This window comes from Notolepis coatsorum, assembly GCF_963971535.1.
Source record: "Notolepis coatsorum genome assembly, chromosome: 14".
Taxonomy (NCBI): Eukaryota; Metazoa; Chordata; class Actinopteri; order Aulopiformes; family Paralepididae; genus Notolepis; species Notolepis coatsorum.
This window is the reverse complement of record NC_140178.1, coordinates 67,045,494-67,065,035: the sequence shown is the minus strand read 5'-3', so window position 1 is coordinate 67,065,035 and position 19,542 is coordinate 67,045,494. Positions and strand designations below refer to the sequence as shown.

General features: G+C 45.3%; 2 protein-coding genes across 2 annotated transcripts in view; one reads left to right on the top strand and one right to left on the bottom strand.

Annotated features, from left to right (window-relative positions):
* The window catches only part of coro7 (coronin 7), a 301,330-nt gene that overhangs the window by 82,952 nt on the left and 198,836 nt on the right, over positions 1-19,542 (bottom strand).
* Positions 16,391-19,542, top strand: part of vasnb (vasorin b) — a 28,836-nt gene continuing 25,684 nt past the window's right edge. The window contains exon 1 of the mRNA XM_084329481.1: positions 16,391-16,629. The gene's annotated coding sequence lies outside the window, so the exon portion shown is untranslated. The remainder of the gene's footprint in view (positions 16,630-19,542) is intronic.

Below are 19,542 nucleotides of genomic sequence, written 5' to 3'. Positions count from 1 at the left end.
AACTTCACACACAGCAAACTGTAGTTGATCATCACATTGCCTCGTTTGCAGAGAGCGAGAGGACGAGCCACATGCTCGTAATGCGTTTGTTGATTTCATTATAGCCTACATTTAGTTATAATCAATTATATGCATTACTATGTGACACGGCAGTCAACCAACAGTTGCATATGATTAAAAAATGTCAACACTTACTCACCCCGTCTCGTTCTGCCTATCCGTTTTGTACATGCGAGGCTGCGAGAACAGCGGGTCGTCTGGTTGGTTCGACTTTGATAGATCCCCATTGCATTGGAACAGGTGGACTTCTGCGAGGCTCGCAACGGTAGCAGCAGACTGGGGATGCTCTTTGTGGTTCAATCAATAAAGTGTACTTTGTGTACGTTCAATCAATGTTATCTCTCGTACATCATAGACGCTAGACTACTAGACTATAATGTCGTACCTCAGCCAGGAGAATTTAACTTTCCACTCGGGCCACCGCCTGAACGCTCGACATTTGTTTATTTTCCGCGGGAGCATCGGCGGTCTCTGTGACTTCAGAAGACTCATCTTCGTTGTCAATGTCATTATTATTAGACCTGCTTGTGCTTGGTTTCATGAAATATTTGTTAAGTTTAGCTTGTTTGGCCATCTCTCTCTCTCGCTCGTATAGCTGTTTGTCGAGACAGGCTCAAAAAAAGAAAAAAAAAGATTCACATCCGAGCGGCGCCATCCGCGCTTTATTAGAGCGAAGCACAATGAAACAAATGTAATGATTGTTTTGTTCATCGCATAGGCTATTTAATTTTAGCCTATTTTAATACAATTCAAATAATAAAATTGTGCTTAGAGGAATTATTTTCACCGGACATTATGACCGGAGAAATTTAAATATTCGGACTTCAACATATTTTGCCAGTCAAATACCGGTAATTACCGGCTAACGGAAACGCTGACTCGGATGTAATCAGTAACTTAAATGATTACACCAATTCAGTAATCCGATTATTTGCCTCCAAAATATATAGAACATACAATTTATTCCAGTTTCATTATATAATTCTAAATTGACTGCATCTCTCTCTCTCTCTCTCCCCCTCTCTCCATCTCTCTCCCTCTCCCCCCATCTCTCTCTTTCTCTCTCTCTCTCTCTCTCTCTCTCTCTTCTCTCTCTCTCTCTGCAGTAAACAACAAACAGCTATTTCATGCTAACTGTTGAGTGAAACTGAACAGCTTCTTGAGGTCTGCGCTGACTGAGGGTTCTTTCATGTCATTGGCCGACATAACTATTAAAGAGCTTTCTCTCTCTCTCTCTCTCTCTCCCTCTTTCTCTCTCTCTCTCTCTCTCTCTCTCTCTCTCTCTCTCTCTCTCTCTCTCTCTCTCTCTCTCTCTCTCTCTCTCTCTCTCTCTCTCTCTCTCTCTCTCTCTCTCTGCAGTAAACAACAAACAGCTATTTCATGCTAACTGTTGAGTGAAACTGAACAGCTTCTTGAGGTCTGCGCTGACTGAGGGTTCTTTCATGTCATTGGCCGACATAACTATTAAAGAGCTTGTCCTAAAACACGCTAGCTAGCACTGCAGGACAGAGGAACCACGGAGACCAACAATAAGAACAGTACACAAACAACACAATAAACAAGGCGACATGCGGGAGGCAGGAAATCTTCAATATTATGACTTCCTGTCTGCGTATCCGAGGTCGGGTTCATTAACGGAGACGATACTGCCGTCCCCCGGCCGTGATGGACAAATGGTGAGAAAGGGCAAGAGGGGATCTCTTGGACAGACGCCCCCCACCCCACCCAGATCCCACTCGACTCCGGTTCTCATTGGGTCACGATGAGTCCCCCCGACGAGCCACTTTTAGACCAATTAACACAGGCTGGGGCTAAATAAACAAGATAGTAAATGTCCACTTGTATTTATAGTGTTGTGCAAACACACAGAGAGGTTTGGAGGGGGCGTCCTGGTCCAGGCAGGTTCCTCTCTGAGCAGACAGCTTTATGACAGATACTAGCTGGGGTAGAGCGGAACGACAGGTGGGAAGAGTCAATATTTGACAGTAATGCTCGAATGTGAACTGACCTTTATCAGATCGTTTGGGTATAATAGTGTCATATCTTAAAGGGACATTATGGGAAATGTGCTTACCATCTTCTCCAGAGTCAGACGAGAAGGTAGATACCAATGCCCTCTATGTGTGTTCAGTAGAAAGCTATGCAGCTGCTAGCTAGCCTAGTACAAATTAATGGGAGCAGATACGGATCAGCTAGCCTAGCTTAAAACTCTGGGAGAAGTGTTTTTGGCAAACAGCTAGGCTAGCTGGTCCGTATCCGCTTCCATTCATTGGCGCTAAAGCTAGGCTAGCAGCTGCATAGCTTTCTACTGAACACACAGAGGACATTGGTATCTACCTTCTCGTCTAAGGAGAAGATGCTAAGCACATTTCCCATAATGTTGGTGTGTTCCTTTAAATGTTTGTTCTCACATCAATTGTGACAACTTCTGCACTGTCAAGCATGTCTCACTGTCTCAATGAACAAGAAATAAAGCCTCTGTATTTTATCACAGTCACAAACGTAAAAATCACACAAGCTCAGTTAAAGGAACACAAACTAAGATCCTCAGTCATTTGAATGAGGACCGTGTAGACTCAACCACACACAATTAACTTATCTCAAGCCCTCTTTTTTTGATCATCCAAACACAACTGTCAATTGCATAGAATAAGCACATCATTTATTTAGTGGTGGAGTCTACAAGGTCATCATCAGGATGGATGCTGCACACACGCGCCAAACTCAGATGTTATGAGGACCGATGGAATGAGGACCTTGTAGACTCAACCACTACATGACACGCTTATTCCATGCAATTGTATGTGGTTGAGTCTGCATTGTCCTCATTTCTAATTAGGACAGCCCCCCCCCCCCCTCTCTCTTAGTCGACCAAGACTCTTTTACTACATTTCTATGCCTTTTTCAAATGATGGAAAATCTTAGCTCATCTTTTAACACGAGGTTAAATCTCTCACCACTCTTTTCAGTCTCTCTCTCTCTCTCTCTCTCTCTCTCTCTCTCTCTTTTCAGTCTCTCTCTTTCTCTCTCTTTTCAGTTTCAGTCTCTCTCTCTCTCTCTCTCTCTCTCTCTCTCCCCCCATCACTTTCAGATGTCCCAAAGCAGACACCAACTAACCCTCTCCATCTAGCCGCCTCTGCTCTACTCTCTTCCCAGGGAAGTTCCAGGTTGGTCCCTCTCTCTCTCACTGCTTCCCACGGACGGACACAGGCTGCTGGGTGGGGGTGGGGAGGCCAACTCACTGAGGGGCTGTGGGAAGGCCGTCGGCCTGGGCCTTGTGGGGCAGGCTCAGTCACGTCCCTTACAACCCACACATGCTTCAGTCTCAGCCCATACATCCATGTGTGACAGGAACACACACACACACACACACACCACACACACGCACACGCACACACACACAGCGGAATAGACACACACACGCTATATACACACATATAGATGCATTCAAGAAGAGACTAAATCAAAAGATAATATACACACAATCACAGAGTACACAGAAAAAGGCTTGCCCAGAACCTGTAGGGTCACACAGCTTTTATAGAGAGCCCCACTGTATGGCCCTCCTTGGGTCAGAGGACAGACTGTGGGGCAGGGAGGCAGGGAGAATAATGACCAAGGGGTTGTGGCGTGGCCTGGGTGAGGGAAGGGTCCCATGCCATCCCTATGGGAGGACTGTTGGGGGTTCACCCACATTTCATCACTCTCTCTCTCCCTTTCTGTCTCTCTCTCTCCCTTTCTGTCTCTCTGTTTTTCTTCAGTGTCCTGTACTGTGGGCTGAACACTGTGGAGTCTACTCACCAAAACTCTCTACATTTCTGTGTATTTTGCTAAATAAGGTAAGCTCAAGCTATACCACAGACTCTAACAAAGCTCTGTACACCGTTGACCACTGTAGCTAATCATGTGCTACAGTCTCCTCGGTTATGCTTGCAATTTGCCATTTAGGATGGTTACATTATTTGGCATTTGTTTAGTATGGTTATTGGTTACATTATTTGGCATTTGTTTAGTATGGTTACATTATTTGGCGATTTTGAACAAACTAAAAGTGAACATGCTGATATTGTGATGATGAAGAATTGTGAGTTGTGAGATGTAAAAATGTAAAAATAAAATAAAAACATGGAGCCAGACTGAGACCAGCTCTCTCAGGTGAGACCAGCTCTCTCAGGTGAGACCAGCTCTCTCAGGTGAGACCAGCTCTCTCAGGTGAGACCAGGTGAGACCAGCTCTCTCAGGTGAGACCAGCTCTCTTAGGTGGATCAGGTGAGACCAGCTCTCTCAGGTGAGACTAGCTCTCTCAGGTGAGACCAGTTCTCTCAGGTGAGACCAGCTCTCTCAGGTGAGACCAGTTCTCTCAGGTGAGACCAGCTCTCTCAGTGAGACCAGCTCTCTCAGGTGAGACCAGGTGAGACCAGCTCTCTCAGGTGAGACCAGGTGAGACCAGCTCTCTCAGGTGAGACCAGCTCTCTCAGGTGAGACCAGGTGAGACCAGCTCTCTCAGGTGAGACCAGGTGAGACCAGCTCTCAGGTGAGACCAGCTCTCAGGTGAGACCAGCTCTCTCAGGTGAGACCAGGTGAGACCAGCTCTCTCAGGTGAGACCAGCTCTCTCAGGTGAGACCAGCTCTCTCAGGTGAGACCAGCTCTCTTAGGTGGATCAGGTGAGACCAGCTCTCTCAGGTGAGACCAGCTCTCTCAGGTGAGACCAGCTCTCTCAGGTGAGACCAGCTCTCTTAGGTGGATCAGGTGAGACCAGCTCTCTCAGGTGAGACCAGCTCTCTCAGGTGAGACCAGCTCTCTTAGGTGGATCAGGTGAGACCAGCTCTCTCAGGTGAGACCAGCTCTCTCAGGTGAGACCAGCTCTCTCAGGTGGACCAGGTGAGACCAGCTCTCTCAGGTGGACCAGGTGAGACCAGCTCTCTCAGGTGAGACCAGCTCTCTCAGGTGAGACCAGACCAGCTCTCACCTCCCCAAACTAAGTGAACCATGGGCTACAGGGTTCAACTCCAACTGCACTAAACAACGCAGGTGTGAACACACTCCTAAACTCTCTCTCTCTCTCTCTCCCTGCTAAGTCACTGTCTTTCCCCTCTGTGGTCTGGGCTCCTCTAACAGGGATACTGGTCCTGTCCTCCTCCTCCTCCCCTCCTTCCCTCCACAGGCATGTTGTGAACAACAAAGCACACAGACCTCAGACCAAAGCAGACATAAGTGCTCGTGTTTCTCAGTGGACTTATGGAAATGTGGACACAGAGGGGGGGATTGTATGGCATAGAGATCGCTGGGTTTGTCCCGTGACTGGGTGATTCCCTGCCTGTCAGGTCATGTGTGATGGGCTGCAAGGGCTAAGACAACCATACATACACTGCACATTATAATACTGAACACAAATATAAACGCAAAACTTTTGTTTTTGCTCAAAGATCTAAGACTTTTTCTATGTACACAAAAAGGCCTATTTCTCTCAGAATTTGTTCACAAACTTGAAACTTGTTTAAGTTAGTGAGCACTTCTCTTTTGCCTAGATAATCCATCCACCTGACAGGTGTGGACATACCAAGATGCTCGTGATTAGACAGATTATTGCACAGGTGTTTAGGCTGGTCACAATAAGAGAGAGAGAGAGAGAGAGAGAGAGAGAGAGAGAGAGAGAGAGAGAGAGAGGAGAGAAGAGAGAGAGAGAGAGGAGAGAGTTAGAGAGAGAGCAAGTACTGTACAGAGAGGTAGCAGGCAGGACCTGATGGACCTGTGTGACATGATTCACATGATTTAATTTAGCTTCTCTCATACTTCGACTAGACCAAGCATAGTGAACATAGCTGGTCTGCAGTCATTAGGCTACCTGCACTGAATCCTAGGCATCTTGCTGCTGCTGCTCAATACCTGGCATACCATAATATAGAGAGAGTGACAGTACTGTACAGAGAGGTAGCAGCAGGACCTGATGGGACCTGATTTAATTTGGATCTCTCTCAATTCAATTCAATTCAAATAGGCTTTATTGGCATGAAATATAACATACTTATTGCCAAAGCAAGTTCAACATACAAACAATAACATATATATTAAGCAATAAAATATCATAACATTAGTAATAACAGTAAGGACAATCAACAAGAACATATTAATTTACAAAATAGTCACTCGATCGGGTAGACATTTTCAAGTGTGGCCATTCAGATACATTTTACAGGGCTTGTTCTCTTATTTTGTGACAACCGTCTACATATTTTGCAGCTAATGCTGTACACTGACTTTTCTCCCCACACATGTATAGTAGATTTTGGTGATCAGGGAGATGGATAAACTGTGCATCAATTTTGTTTATTTTATCAAAGAAGACTTCTCTTAGGTCCTTGTATTTCTCACAGTATAGCAGGAAGTGAAGTTCTGTCTCAATGTCCCCCTGATGGCAAAGTGAACACAGCCTGGCCTCTCTGGGCAGCCAGTTTTGCCTGTAACGGCCTGTTTCTATGGCTAGACTCTGTCTGTCTGTCTGTCTGTCTGTCTGTCTGTCTGTCTGTCTGTCTGTCTGTCTGTCTGTCCTGTCTGTCTGTCTGTCTGTCTGTCTGTCTGTCTGTCTGTCTGTCTGTCTGTCTGTCTGTCTGTCTGTCTGTCTGTCTGTCTGTCTGTCTGTCTGTCTGTCTGTCTGTCTGTCTCTCTCCTGTACTACTGGTTTGGTGAGGCCATCAAAATATTTATTGTATTAATAGAACAATCATTGAACCATTGCACTGAAGAACCATATAAGTCTGTTTTGAATTATTTGGACAGCCCATGTATTTGCAGTTTTAAAATCAATCCAAATCACTTGGAGTGAAATGTGATATATATCACCAGAAGCCACTCAGCCTCTACTTTCTTGAACTATGAACGAACACAATACTCTAACTTACCATCTTTAGATATTAAAGTTTGAAAACATTGTTGCTCTGAAAACGTCAAAAGGACTTATATGGTTCTTCGTCTGAGGTAGTCAATTGATCGAATAGTCCATTAACCCTTTCACTACCACACTACCAAAGGGTTAACCCTTCAACTGGCAACAATACAGAAGGTAACCCTTTCAACAAACTGTAGTGTGGTAGTGAAAGGGTAACCTTCTGTAGCTTGGTAGTGAAAGGGTAACATATTCACCAAATCTGTACAATTGTATTTCCCACATTATTGTCTGTCTGCAATTGAAGGCAATCATACAGAACAATCTATTCAAATCTAGTGCTTATTAAAAGGTGAAAAAAGCATAATGTATTTTTCAAGAAATGTCTCATTTAGCATGAGAAACAAACACAAAGGGCAGAAACGCAGTAGAACAAGATAGAGGGAGCGCAACACATATAAAGCAGGGACTGTGGACAGAGAAGAAAAAAGTGATTCCAGGCTCAAGAAAAAAGTCCAAAAGAGTACGTTCTAATCTGCTGCTGGGAAGCTAAGTGGGGCCCTAAGTCCTTAGCAGGCTGAAGTCGTGGGGCCCTAAGTCCTTAGCAGGCTGCAGTGGTTGGGGCCCTAAGTCCTTAGCAGGCTGCAGTGGTTGGGGCCCTAAGTCCTTAGCAGGCTGCAGTGGTTGGGGGCCCTAAGTCCTTAGCAGGCTGCAGTGTGGTTGGGGCCCTAAGTCCTTAGCAGGCTGCAGTGGTTGAGGCCCTAAGTCCTTAGCAGGCTTGCAGTGGTTGGGGCCCTAAGTCCTTAGCAGGCTGAAGTCGTGGGGCCCTAAGTCCTTAGCAGGCTGAAGTCGTGGGGCCCTATAGTCCTTAGCAGGCTGAAGTCGTGGGGCCCTAAGTCCTTAGCAGGCTCGCAGTGGTTGGGGCCCTAAGTCCTTAGCAGGCTGAAGTCGTGGAGCCCCTAAGTATTTAGCAGACTGCAGTCATGGAGCCCTAAGTATTTAGCAGACTGAAGTCGTGGGCCCTAAGTAATTTAGCAGACTGAAGTCGTGGGGCCCTAAGTATTTAGCAGACTGAAGTCGGCTGGAGCCCTAAGTATTTAGCAGACTGCAGTCGGCTGGAGCCCTAAGTATTTAGCAGACTGACGTTGGCTGGAGCCCTAAGTATTTTAGCAGACTGACGTTGGCTGGAACCCTAAGTATTTAGCAGACTGACGTTGGCTGGAGCCCTAAGTATTTAGCAGACTGACGTTGGCTGGAGCCCTAAGTATTTAGCAGACTGACGTTGGCTGTGCTCCAGACCAGTGTTTTACTGGTTCCCCTGGGCTAGAGTTGGAACGGGCCGGATTCCGCCTCGCCATCTTTTTTACTGGGCCCAGGATGATTAGGGAGCCCAACGTGCTGACGGCACATGCAGTAATGTTATTATAGCCACTAAACAGTGATTTAACCACACGGAACAAACGCCTATGGCTGCCCACTAGCAGCAGCAGAGTGGTGTGAGAGCTAGCTGATGGTTTTAACTGTCCCTGGGCTGTTTAGCTGCAGCAAGACGGTGAGGGAGTTTGAAACGAGGTGTGGAACATTTAGGGAATCTTTCAGTACTATATTAGTAAGCCCAGATCAGGTAGTAAAGCTAAGGAGTAAACTGCAAATTACAGAAAGTATATCTCATGTTGATGTATGTATTTGTACAGTACATGTGTGTGTCTGTTTGTGCATGGGCCCACGTGTGTGTGTGTCTGTTTGTGCATGGGCCCACAAATGTGTGTGTGTGTATGTTGACTCGGTAGGTACGTATGTATACATGTACACATGTATGTAAGTACATATGTATGTGTGTATGTACTGTAAGTAACATATGTATGTGTATGTTTGTTTGTGTGTTTGTGTTTGTGTGTGTGTGCTGCGTGTATATAAGCTGTGTCTGCTTTGTGTGTGTGCGTGTGTGCACATGGGTACGTGCATGTAAGTGTGCGTGCATGTGCGTGTGTGTATAGAAGTGTGTCCTGCATGTTTGTTTATGTGTATGCGTGTGCTTTGCACACGTGTGTGTACTCAGCAGTTGGCTGTGTACCCAAAGCTCCAGTCCCGTCTTGCAGAGACAAAGCAGGCTGGACTCCCGTCTGGAGGTGGCTGTTTACAGTACCTGGGCTCTGGCGACAGGTCCAACACACACAGCCTGGAGGACCAGGATAAATAACTCCCTCGCTGTGTACCTGCATGACCTCAGCGCACAGATGGCACCACTAGTCTGACTGAAACCCACTCTGTGTGTTGTGTGTGTACGTATGTCTGTGTCGCAACTGAGAGAGAGAAATGAAGAGTGAGAGGGAGACAGAGGGGGAGGAGGGAGGGAGAGACAGAAAGAGAGTGTGACAGAGAGAGAAGAAGAGAGGGGAGGGGGAAGAAAGAGAGACAGAGAAAGAGAGACAGACAGAGAGAGAGAGAGAGGAGAAAAAAAGAGGGGGGAAATAGCGAGAGAGAGCTCTCCAGAGATGGGGAGAGAAATGTAAAGACAGAGAGAGGGGAGAGAGAGAGAGAGAAAATAGCGAGGAGAGTGAGAGAGAGAGAGAGAGAGAGGAGAGAGAGAGAGAGAGAGAGAGAGAGAGAGAGAGAGAGAGAGAGAGAGAGAGAGAGAGAGGAGAGAGAGAGAGAGAGAGAGAGAGATGAGAGAGAGAAAAAACACTGCTGGTCATCTGTGTGTGTGTGTGTGTGTGTGTGTGTGTGTGTGTGTGTGTGCTGTGTGCGCACAAGAGAGAAAAGAGAGGGAGGGTCAGAGAGAGAAAATAGAGAGAGAGGGGGAAGGATAGAGGGTGGGAAAGAGAGAGGGAGGGAGGGGAAGGGGTAGAGATGGGGGATGAGAGCGAAGAGGGGGATGGATAGAGGGGGAGGATAGAGAGAGAGAGAGAGAGAGGAGAGAGAGAGAGAGAGAGAGAGAGAGAGAGAGAGAGAGAGGAGAGAGAGAGAGAGAGAGAGAGAGAGAGAGAGAGAGAGAGAACACTGCTGGTCATCGGTGTGTGTGTGTGTGTGTGTGTGTGTGTGTGTGTGTGTGTGTGTGTGTGTGTGTGCGTGCGCATGGATCCCTGTGGTAGTGATGCAGTAGAACAGGAGGAAGATTTATGTCTTATCAACACATAAAACACTGGGTTGCGGCTGAGACTGCAGGGCTACATCTGGGCTACAGGACACGCATGGAATCACCTCTAGTCCTGCAATCTACTGTAATGTCTAGCAGATGGTCAGATGGGTGTGTGTGTGTGTGTGTGTGTGTGTGTGTGTGTGTGTGTGTGTGTGTGTGTGTGTGTGTGTGTGTGTGTGTGTGTGTGTGTGTGTGTGTGTGTGTGTGTGTGTGTGTGTGTGTGTGTGTGTGTGTGTGTGTGTATGTGTGTATGTGTGTGCTATATGGATAATAACTACAGTACAGTAGGAGTCCAAGGGGAGAAGAAGATGGTACATTGACATTAAAAAGGACAAGAGGGGAAGATGGAGGGGGGAGAGAGCGACAAAGATGGATAGAGACAGAAAAAGAGAGAGTGGCAGACATATAAGTCAGAAACTTGTGTGTGGAGACTGTCGATCACAAAGTAAACAACATCAAATACATAAGCGTGGCCCCACCCGGCCCTTCTAAACAAGTGGAACAAACGTGTCCCTCTTCTCTGCTGGACACAGAGGGGGTGCTACCAGAGGCAAATGGGACGTCCCGGGAGGTCTGGTTGTTGGCGCTGGTTCTTTGTTGGGGTCTGTATGCCTCCGACGTGGGGGGGTGACGTCCCCACAAATATACAGGGGGAGTCTTTGGCCTGGCCTCAATTATTTTTACAGTCCCTTGTCAACAAGCGGAGAATACGGGCACTCACAGGTCAAACTGTTAGGCCAGATAATGGAGCGCTGCGCGCCGCCAGGTCTTTCAATGTTTGGAATGATTTGGGTGAGAGATTACAGATATTAAACTTCTTTTGAGCAGTCTGTGCAATATTGCCATCTGAAATTAGGGCTGCCCCATCTTAACCCTTTCATTGCCACACAACAGCAGGGTAACCCTTTCACTGCCACACGACAGCAGGTTAACCCTTTCACTGCCACAACTACAGAAGGTTAAAGGATAGTAAACAAATCTATTGTCGCAATTGTAAATGAGACCTCGGCCTCAATGTGATTTTACCAGTTTAAATAAATAAAAGATCGTCAGGGTCTTACTTTAGTTGACTGAGAATATTTTTGGCAAGACCCAGAGGGTACACGGCCCAATGTTGCTTACTGACTGACTGACTGGCTGGCTGACTGACATTACAGGGGTGTAAAGTACTTGAGTAATTGTACTTTGTTACAATACTTAAGTACTGTTTTTGGGGATATGTACTTTACTTGAGTATTATTAGGTATGTATACTTGTACTTTTACTCAATTATATTTCAGAGAAACATTTTCTTTTTTACTCCTTACATTTAAAATGCAGACCTACAAAGTACAAAGTACAAATCTCGCAGGTCCAACTATTTTAATTAGTATATTTGTTTCTCTGGCCGAACTAACGTTAACGTTATTAATCCTGCGGCCGCACTTTATTTAAAAACAGCCGATCAAATCCCCATCAATGGAAAATGAACCCGCCCATACCCATGCTGATTGGTCCTTGTGCAAGACTAGAAAGCAGGTGTTTAATCAAAGATCCCAGCTATCAGAAGGATAGACAGTCAGAAAAAAAGTTGTTACTTTTACTTTTTAGTACTTAAGTACATTTAAAAGTAGAAACTTTTTTACTTTTACTCAAGTGTGTTTTTAGCCAGATACTTTTATCTGAGTACGATTTTGAGACGGTACCCATACTTTCACTTAAGTATAATGTCTGGGTACTTTTTACACTTGTTATTGAAACACCCATGCGTGAGTGTTGTAGCCCACTGAACATTAGGCTACCAGAGCACCTGAGTGACCTAACGCTAGCTACTATTACCATTGGTTGGCAACCAGAAAGATAGCTAGCCAACGTTATGTGCTAAAGTCTTTTGCTAAACTATAGCTTACTACAGTTGGTTATCAAACATATCCCCACTGGCAGGTCCGGCTTAAAACCAGGATTTTTCCTTGTTTGTTTAAAGAAAATCCTGTCCACACCAACAGTGTTTTATAAAATCTCTATCCACACAAAAACGCTCACATGAAATGACCTGATGGCATGACCTAAAACTCTGTTTTCTGATGTGTTTGTGTGGACAGGAGGCTGCAGGTCCATGGTCCTGATTGAAGAGAAAATACAACATATCTGTATACTTGTGGACATAGTCATGATGTCAGCGTTTTCCATAAGCTCCGGTTTCACCCGTCCACACGAATACACTGTGTATTTTTTTAAATGGGAGAGTTTCTGAAAATCTTCAGCCTGGGTTTTCAAAAAAGGTCTGGTTTCAGTGGCCTAAAACACTGTTTATGTGTGGACAAAAAGGCCAAACCGCATAGAAAAAGCTATATGGTTTCAAAAATACCTGTATACGTGTGGACTAGGCCTTGTATACGTGTGGACTAGGCCTTGTGTACGTGTGGACTAGGACTTGTGTACGTGTGGACTAGGCCTTGTGTACGTGTGGACTAGGCCTTGTGTACGTGTGGACTAGGCCTTGTGTACGTGTGGACTAGGCCTTGTGTACGTGTGGACTAGGCCTTGTATACGTGTGGACTAGGCCTTGTGTACGTATAGACTAGGCCTTGTGTACGTGTGGACTAGGCCTTGTGTACGTGTGGACTAGGCCTTGTGTACGTGTGGACTAGGCCTTGTGTACGTGTGGACTAGGCCTTGTGTACGTATGGACTAGGCCTTGTGTACGTGTGGACTAGGCCTTGTGTACGTATGGACTAGGCCTTGTGTACGTATGGACTAGGCCTTGTGTACGTGTGGACTAGGCCTTGTGTACGTATGGACTAGGCCTTGTGTACGTGTGGACTAGGCCTTGTGTACGTGTGGACTAGGCCTTGTGTACGTGTGGACTAGGCCTTGTGTACGTGTGGACTAGGCCTTGTGTACGTGTGGACTAGGCCTTGTGTACGTGTGGACTAGGCCTTGTGTACGTGTGGACTAGGCCTTGTGTACGTGTGGACTAGGCCTTGTGTACGTGTGGACTAGGCCTTGTGTACGTGTGGACTAGGCCTTGTGTACGAAGAATATTCACAAATATGCACTTAATAAGCACTAGAAGTCCTTCTCTGCATGATTGTATTTTTTATGTCAACTTAATAAGAATGTTGGGCGGCTAGGTGGTGCAGTGGGCAAGGCGCTCACCACCAATGCAGGAGACGCTGGGTTCGAGCCCAGCTCTCCGCATTGCTTCAGCTTGGCTGGTCGTTCATACTAATACATTTGGCAGTATTAGGGGGTGGGAAGCTGATGGGTGGGGATCGGACGTTGTGGACAGCGACTCCTACAGGTCGGTTGGTGCGCCTGCGCAGTAGAATCAGGAAGCGACGGGGGCGGCGTGCCCTCCAAACGCAGACCCCCGACGCTGAAAGATCGCGCTGTGCAGGTGAAAAAGATGCGACGGCTGCTTCCTCGAGTACCGGAGGGGACTCGTGCAATGTATGGCTTCGTCCACATTACAGCCGGCTTGTGGGAGGCATGGCCTAACAGCGTTCGAGACAGGGGAGGGTAGAATTGGACGATACGAAAATTGGGATGGGAGAAAAATTGAAAATGGGAGAAAAAGTAGATAAAAAAAAAAACTTAATAAGAATGTCTGAAAAGGCTGAACTTTTATAATTGATGTTTGCCTGCTTATGGATAATTCGAGAACATGTGGCTAAAAGTACACACCCGAGGTGACGCGGCTGCCCGAGAGCTATCCCCTTACTGCATCTCGTTCGGGGAAACTGTCCGGGCTGCCGTTAAAATAGGCTGCCAGCTGCCGACGGGTAGTTAGTCACTGGCGGTCGGAAGTATTCAATAGCTTCTCCAGCTTGAAGATACCTCTGTGAAGTAGCCGGCCATATGTGAGATGTGAGATGTGACACATGGGACCTCTCCTGCACGTATACTGTCAGAATGATTGACAGTCTCATCCACCAGTGAACATATAGGAATAGAAGATGAGCACACACGCATGAACAATCTAATTATTACTTTCATTTGAGTATTAATGGGATTTTTTTTTATCATCATATCATATTTTATCAGACATATTTTTCATCCACAGGCCCTTTTTAGTTCTATATTGAGAAAAGCAATACTACAAATGTTGATTGTGCACATACTATTATGAGAGAGGATTGAGAGTAAGATGCTTACATTAATATCATTGAAAAAAAGATTGATCAGGTAAACAGTTAAGATATTTCAAACATAATTAATTAATGAATCAAATAATTGAATTTTTTTAAATAAAGATGGTGCTTCCTTGTTGGGAAAACATAATTAATTCAAAAGGCATTCAGACTGTGACACAAACAGAACTGAAAAATGGTTAGAACAGATTGTAGGTGTAACTGAGGGGTACAATTCCCTGACTGTATTAAATAAGTATGGTATCATTAAACCACTACTGTCTTATGTACATTACTACTGGTCATACAGTACACAGGTATCTTATGATGAACACTTCCCACAATGACTCGGTTCCACACAAAACTGGGTTTAAGTATTTATTAGCAGCAATGATAGTACATAATATACTTTACTTAGGTTGCGCTTATAAGGCAAAGGAATGTGCGTAAGCAAATCAATAACGTATGTCCATTCTCATATTACGCAGGAGATAATAATACAACCTGAATCTTAGGAATTATATCTATGGTACTCTAGTAAGGCAGCGGGAGATACTGGTAGGGTCCCTCCGGTTGTAAGCCAGCAAGGGGAGAGGATTTGTCGGTAGCAGAGTCTGGGTCAACGATGAATAGAGAGACTCCAAGTACAGGAGACGGTGCAATAAGATCTTGATCCGCAGACGAATAACAGCTGTTCTCCGTAGCATGCAGCTCCGCATGGAAGAAAGCTAGCCAGCCTCAGGCTTCTGAGAGGCAAGCTCGACGTTGCTCCTCACAGGGTAAATCCCACACAATTGTGGGTGTAGGCGATTCTCCGCTCCATAAATTACAGGACCAAAGCAAATATAATCCAGCCGAAAAGGGCTATGTAGTCGTCGGGTAGATTATCCAGTGTACATGTCCACACGGTCCTCGTCTAGGGCTCCTCAGGTGAAAGCGCCAGGGTAAGCAGCCCAGCCTGGATAAGCACACTAGCTGGTGCGAGGAAGCGTTGGTGATGCTGGTCACTGTAGAACGGTAGCCGCACGATACACTATACATAAATAGACTATTACTGAATTAATAGAATAGGTCGAACTCGACGGTACAGCGTTAAACTCTGATACTTCAGTTATTAATTCGCACGCGGTCTCAATGCTCTATTTGGGGCCAAACAGGCCATACTTCACCGCACGTTGTATCGTGGGTGAGGCTTCAACTTATTGGGTAACTTAACTTCTGTATTCACCTGCGCCGTATTTATACGTTAGGTGAACAAACTAGTACCAGCTTTATTCCTGTCTCGTATCCTTGCGCAGAGCCGTTCATGTCCAGGCAAGTCTTTGGCGGTGACTTTGAACCAGACCTTGGGGGTATGGCAATGGCGCCTAGGGGACCGCTGTCCAATAGGAGAACGAAATATTATGGTCTGTACTAGGTTAAAGGGATATTCCGTGTATATGTACAAGGAATATACAAGGGATATCAAACGATATACAAATATTATGCAATATATATCAATCAATAAATATATATATATATATTCGGTTTAATCTGATCCTTCGTAACAGTAGGAGATAATCATATTAAAATAATCTGTGACATAATAACAATAAAGAAACTCTTTATTACATTGGTTTTGGGAATCAGAAACAAGTAAAGTATTTCGTTTTCATAGGAACCTTCTATAATCAAAATGTATTCTAGGTAATAAGGCTCCTGTGTGACTCCTGCGAGAAACAGGTCCTGCAAGTCGGCCAAAAGAAAAGAGAATGAAGCTAAGAAATAATTTGGAATCTCTCCCTCACAGCCCCATCTCTCCCTCACAGCCCCATCTCTCCCTCAGAGTCACAGCCCCATCTCTCACTCAGAGTCACAGCCCCATCTCTCACTCAGAGTCACAGCCCCATCTCTCACTCAGAGTCACAGCCCCATCTCTCCCTCACAGCCCCATCTCTCACTCAGAGTCACAGCCCCATCTCTCACTCAGAGTCACAGCCCCATCTCTCCCTCACAGCCCCATCTCTCACTCAGAGTCACAGCCCCATCTCTCACTCAGAGTCACAGCCCCATCTCTCTCTCACTCACAGCCCCAGTGCAAGGTGAGTTGAGCGTGCTTTCCATGCTCCAGTCTGTACAGTGGCGCGCCTCGCTCCTCCCATTCCCCTCCCTAACTCCGGGCTGTGTTCGCCAATAAAGCGCTTTTGTCTCGGGGTCAGCGAGCGTACGGTGCCTCGCCGGACACTTGAGCGCATTCCTTTACGCGGAGGTTTCAACCTCCCTGTGGGACCGAGGTTTTTGATGAAGACCGAGACGAGTTTATATACGCGGCGCACAAGGACAACTTGAGGACTGGTTGAATTATTGATGCGAGTCCTCCGCTTGGATAAAAGTAAAGGACGCGAGAGAGTGCATCTCCGAGTGCTCTCACAGCCAGACCCTTTGGGCTGTAACGGTAAGCCTTTTCTAATCTGGTCAATAAAATAGGCTTTTTCTTTTTTTAAGAACGCGTGTTGTACAAAGTTGTATGACTTTGACTCCAGATCAGTGCAAGATCACATGGAGACAGTGCGTAAAGTGAGGCGACAGAGGGGAAGAATGTTGACAGTCACTTACTTACTGCGGTCATTCATTCACTTTCTTAAAAAAGAAAGAAGGACGCAAACAAACGCAAACGTGGTAGCCTTCACATCAGTTATTTCTCTAAGTTTTGTCTATTGGAAAATAAACACAAGTAACCAACACGACCGTCCACCCACGTTTGTTTGTGCGCCGCTGACAGGAGCCGACTGCGGCTGAAATCTGCACCCAGTCCAGACACACCGGCACAGCCTCTTATTACCGCTCTGACACTGTACTACATTACACAAAACAAAACACTGTCCATTTAGCAAGCTATACATACAATCCACATTCGTTGTGTCAGAAGTTATCATCTGAATAAATTACACAGAAGCCGAGTTTGCATTGTTCAAGAATGCGTAAAATGCGAGCGTGTATACGCGTGCTTGTTGTGCGCAGAGAAGGGAACAGTGGAGCCATAATGAAGCAGTATTCGCTACAGTAAGTACAGTAGTGTCTGGCCGCAGGACGCCGTGCCGGAGGGGCTGTTTCAGCTTCGACAGAACGGGGAGTTTTAGTAAACACATAGTTTCAATGGGCAGAACGCTGTCATTATCTCCGCTTGACACGAGTTCAACTGTGGCCGCAGCGTTCAGCTTTAGGAGACTAATCTGTTTCCTCACACGACATGGGGTTTAGCTGTTATTCCGGTTTTAGGGATCATTTTCTGGCACAGGAGAATACGAAAATGCAACAAACTAACCCGTGCTTAGCTAAATGAACGTTTAACATAAAATGTGGAGATTCAATTCATCAAGTGTACAATACAACAATACGTGTGTGGGTTCTATAAACTTCTGTGCAATCACCCCTAACGCTCAATATGAACGACTGATTAAAAAAATGATCATTGATCTGCTGCCAGTGAGTTATTATGGGTTACAACTTACAATTAATGTCAAATCGAGTCGTTTAGCGAATCGATTTCAACTCAAGAAAGTTGAGCGAATAGTGAATGACGTTTAGTCAATTGTGTATATTGTGTGAACAACGAGATGTAAATCAGTTCTTCTCGGTTGTGCGTAAAAGTCCCAAATCAAATGCAACAAAGTTGAATTCCTGAGAGAAAGTCTCCCATGCGCATGACACAATGCTCTTTAGAGCCATATCTGGTCAACAAATATAGTAATAAAAGGCCATCAGCAGATCCATTCCGAGATAACATCCAAACAGTCGTGCAGCCAAATGTAACCGCTATGCAGATTTGTCAAACGCCGCTTTCGCGGGGGATGCTGTCTCCTATAATGTCGAGCTGAGCATGATGTAAACTCGGTCTTCGTTCTGACCAAGATCTCCCCAGTTTCCAGACAGATTAGCATCTCTAATCACAGCACGGGGGGGACATCGTTTAATCTTCCCCCGGGGCCAAACAGACGCGTAAACTACCCAAATAGCCCGCTATTAACCCCTGCTGCCAGCGGAGAGCTGACGGCTTGTTTCCGTACCAACATGTGTTCTAAACACAGACTATCATTATTCTGTCAGTGAAGATACCCTAATAGTTGGCGGTGCTAGGCTTCTGGTTGTCAATGTATATTATTATTATTTTTTTTACTATATAGACGCACAACATAATAACACAAGTAAGTATTTCATATGACCCCTTGGTGAACTGTTATGGTAATTATTTGCAGCAGTTTTTTACAACATTCCCAGTACAACAAACTGGTCATTGCCATAGATGAAGCTGAACATGGCATGGCATGCTGGGAGAATTCCACCAGACTCTAGAACACAAGTGTCAAACTCAAGTGTCATGCAACCAAAACTCTAATCCGGCCCGCTTGGCATTTTCATGCGGGCCCCAGACAGAATTTGCTCATCAATTTATTTTTGCCCACTGCCTCACCTAGACCTATAGGCGCAATACAACTGGCCCGTGATATAATTCAATAGCATTAATTCATTCACCTAGCGCAAATGTTCTAACTTTTCAAGCAAATCAGATAGTGTTATTGTTTATCACAGTATTATTCGTTTGCATCCAATTTTACTTTATCAAGTGGATTATTGTTAATTCATCACAACTCTGAAATCAAATCTGTGGAAATAGTTTTTTGACAAGATAAGTGAAAGCTATATGGTAGAAAGAGATGCTGAGGTGAGAGATGTTTTCTTGTGTGTGTGTCGTGTGCATTCCATTTAGTTCTCCAAATTCAGGACCAGTTTAACCTAGAATTGCTAATCTACACAAACTATAGTGTGGGCAAATAACTAATTAAATAATAATATGTCATTTAAATCTATAAAAAAAAACTATAATAAGCCAATTATCCATAAATGATGCCTCCTTACCCACATTTTAAATGTAAACAGCCCTCATTGCATTCATTGAGGCACCAGAGAATTAACAGAAGTGCATTTACAACAACATATTGAGCTGGTCTGCACAAACTGAATAGATAAACAAAACGACCAATTAAGCTATATAGTGACTTCTGGAAAATGCACCTTTTTTAGGTATTATTATGTGTCTAGCCTGCAAAATCATCTGTTAATTTCAGCCCCCTTGGTAACTGAGTTTGACACCCCTGCTAGAAGTAGGCTATGTAGTTGTGTACACAGGAGGACCCTCGGCTGAAGAGATGGTCTGTCTCCAAGCTGTCTGCTCCCTGGCTTGTACTATCTACCCCGCTGTCTGTGCCACTGTTTGGACAGTTGCTGGCACTGAGGCACTCAGCCTCACTCCTCCGCTGAGATATAGATGGTGAGAAGGCTCAAGGAATTCTGAGGCGATGAGCGGAGT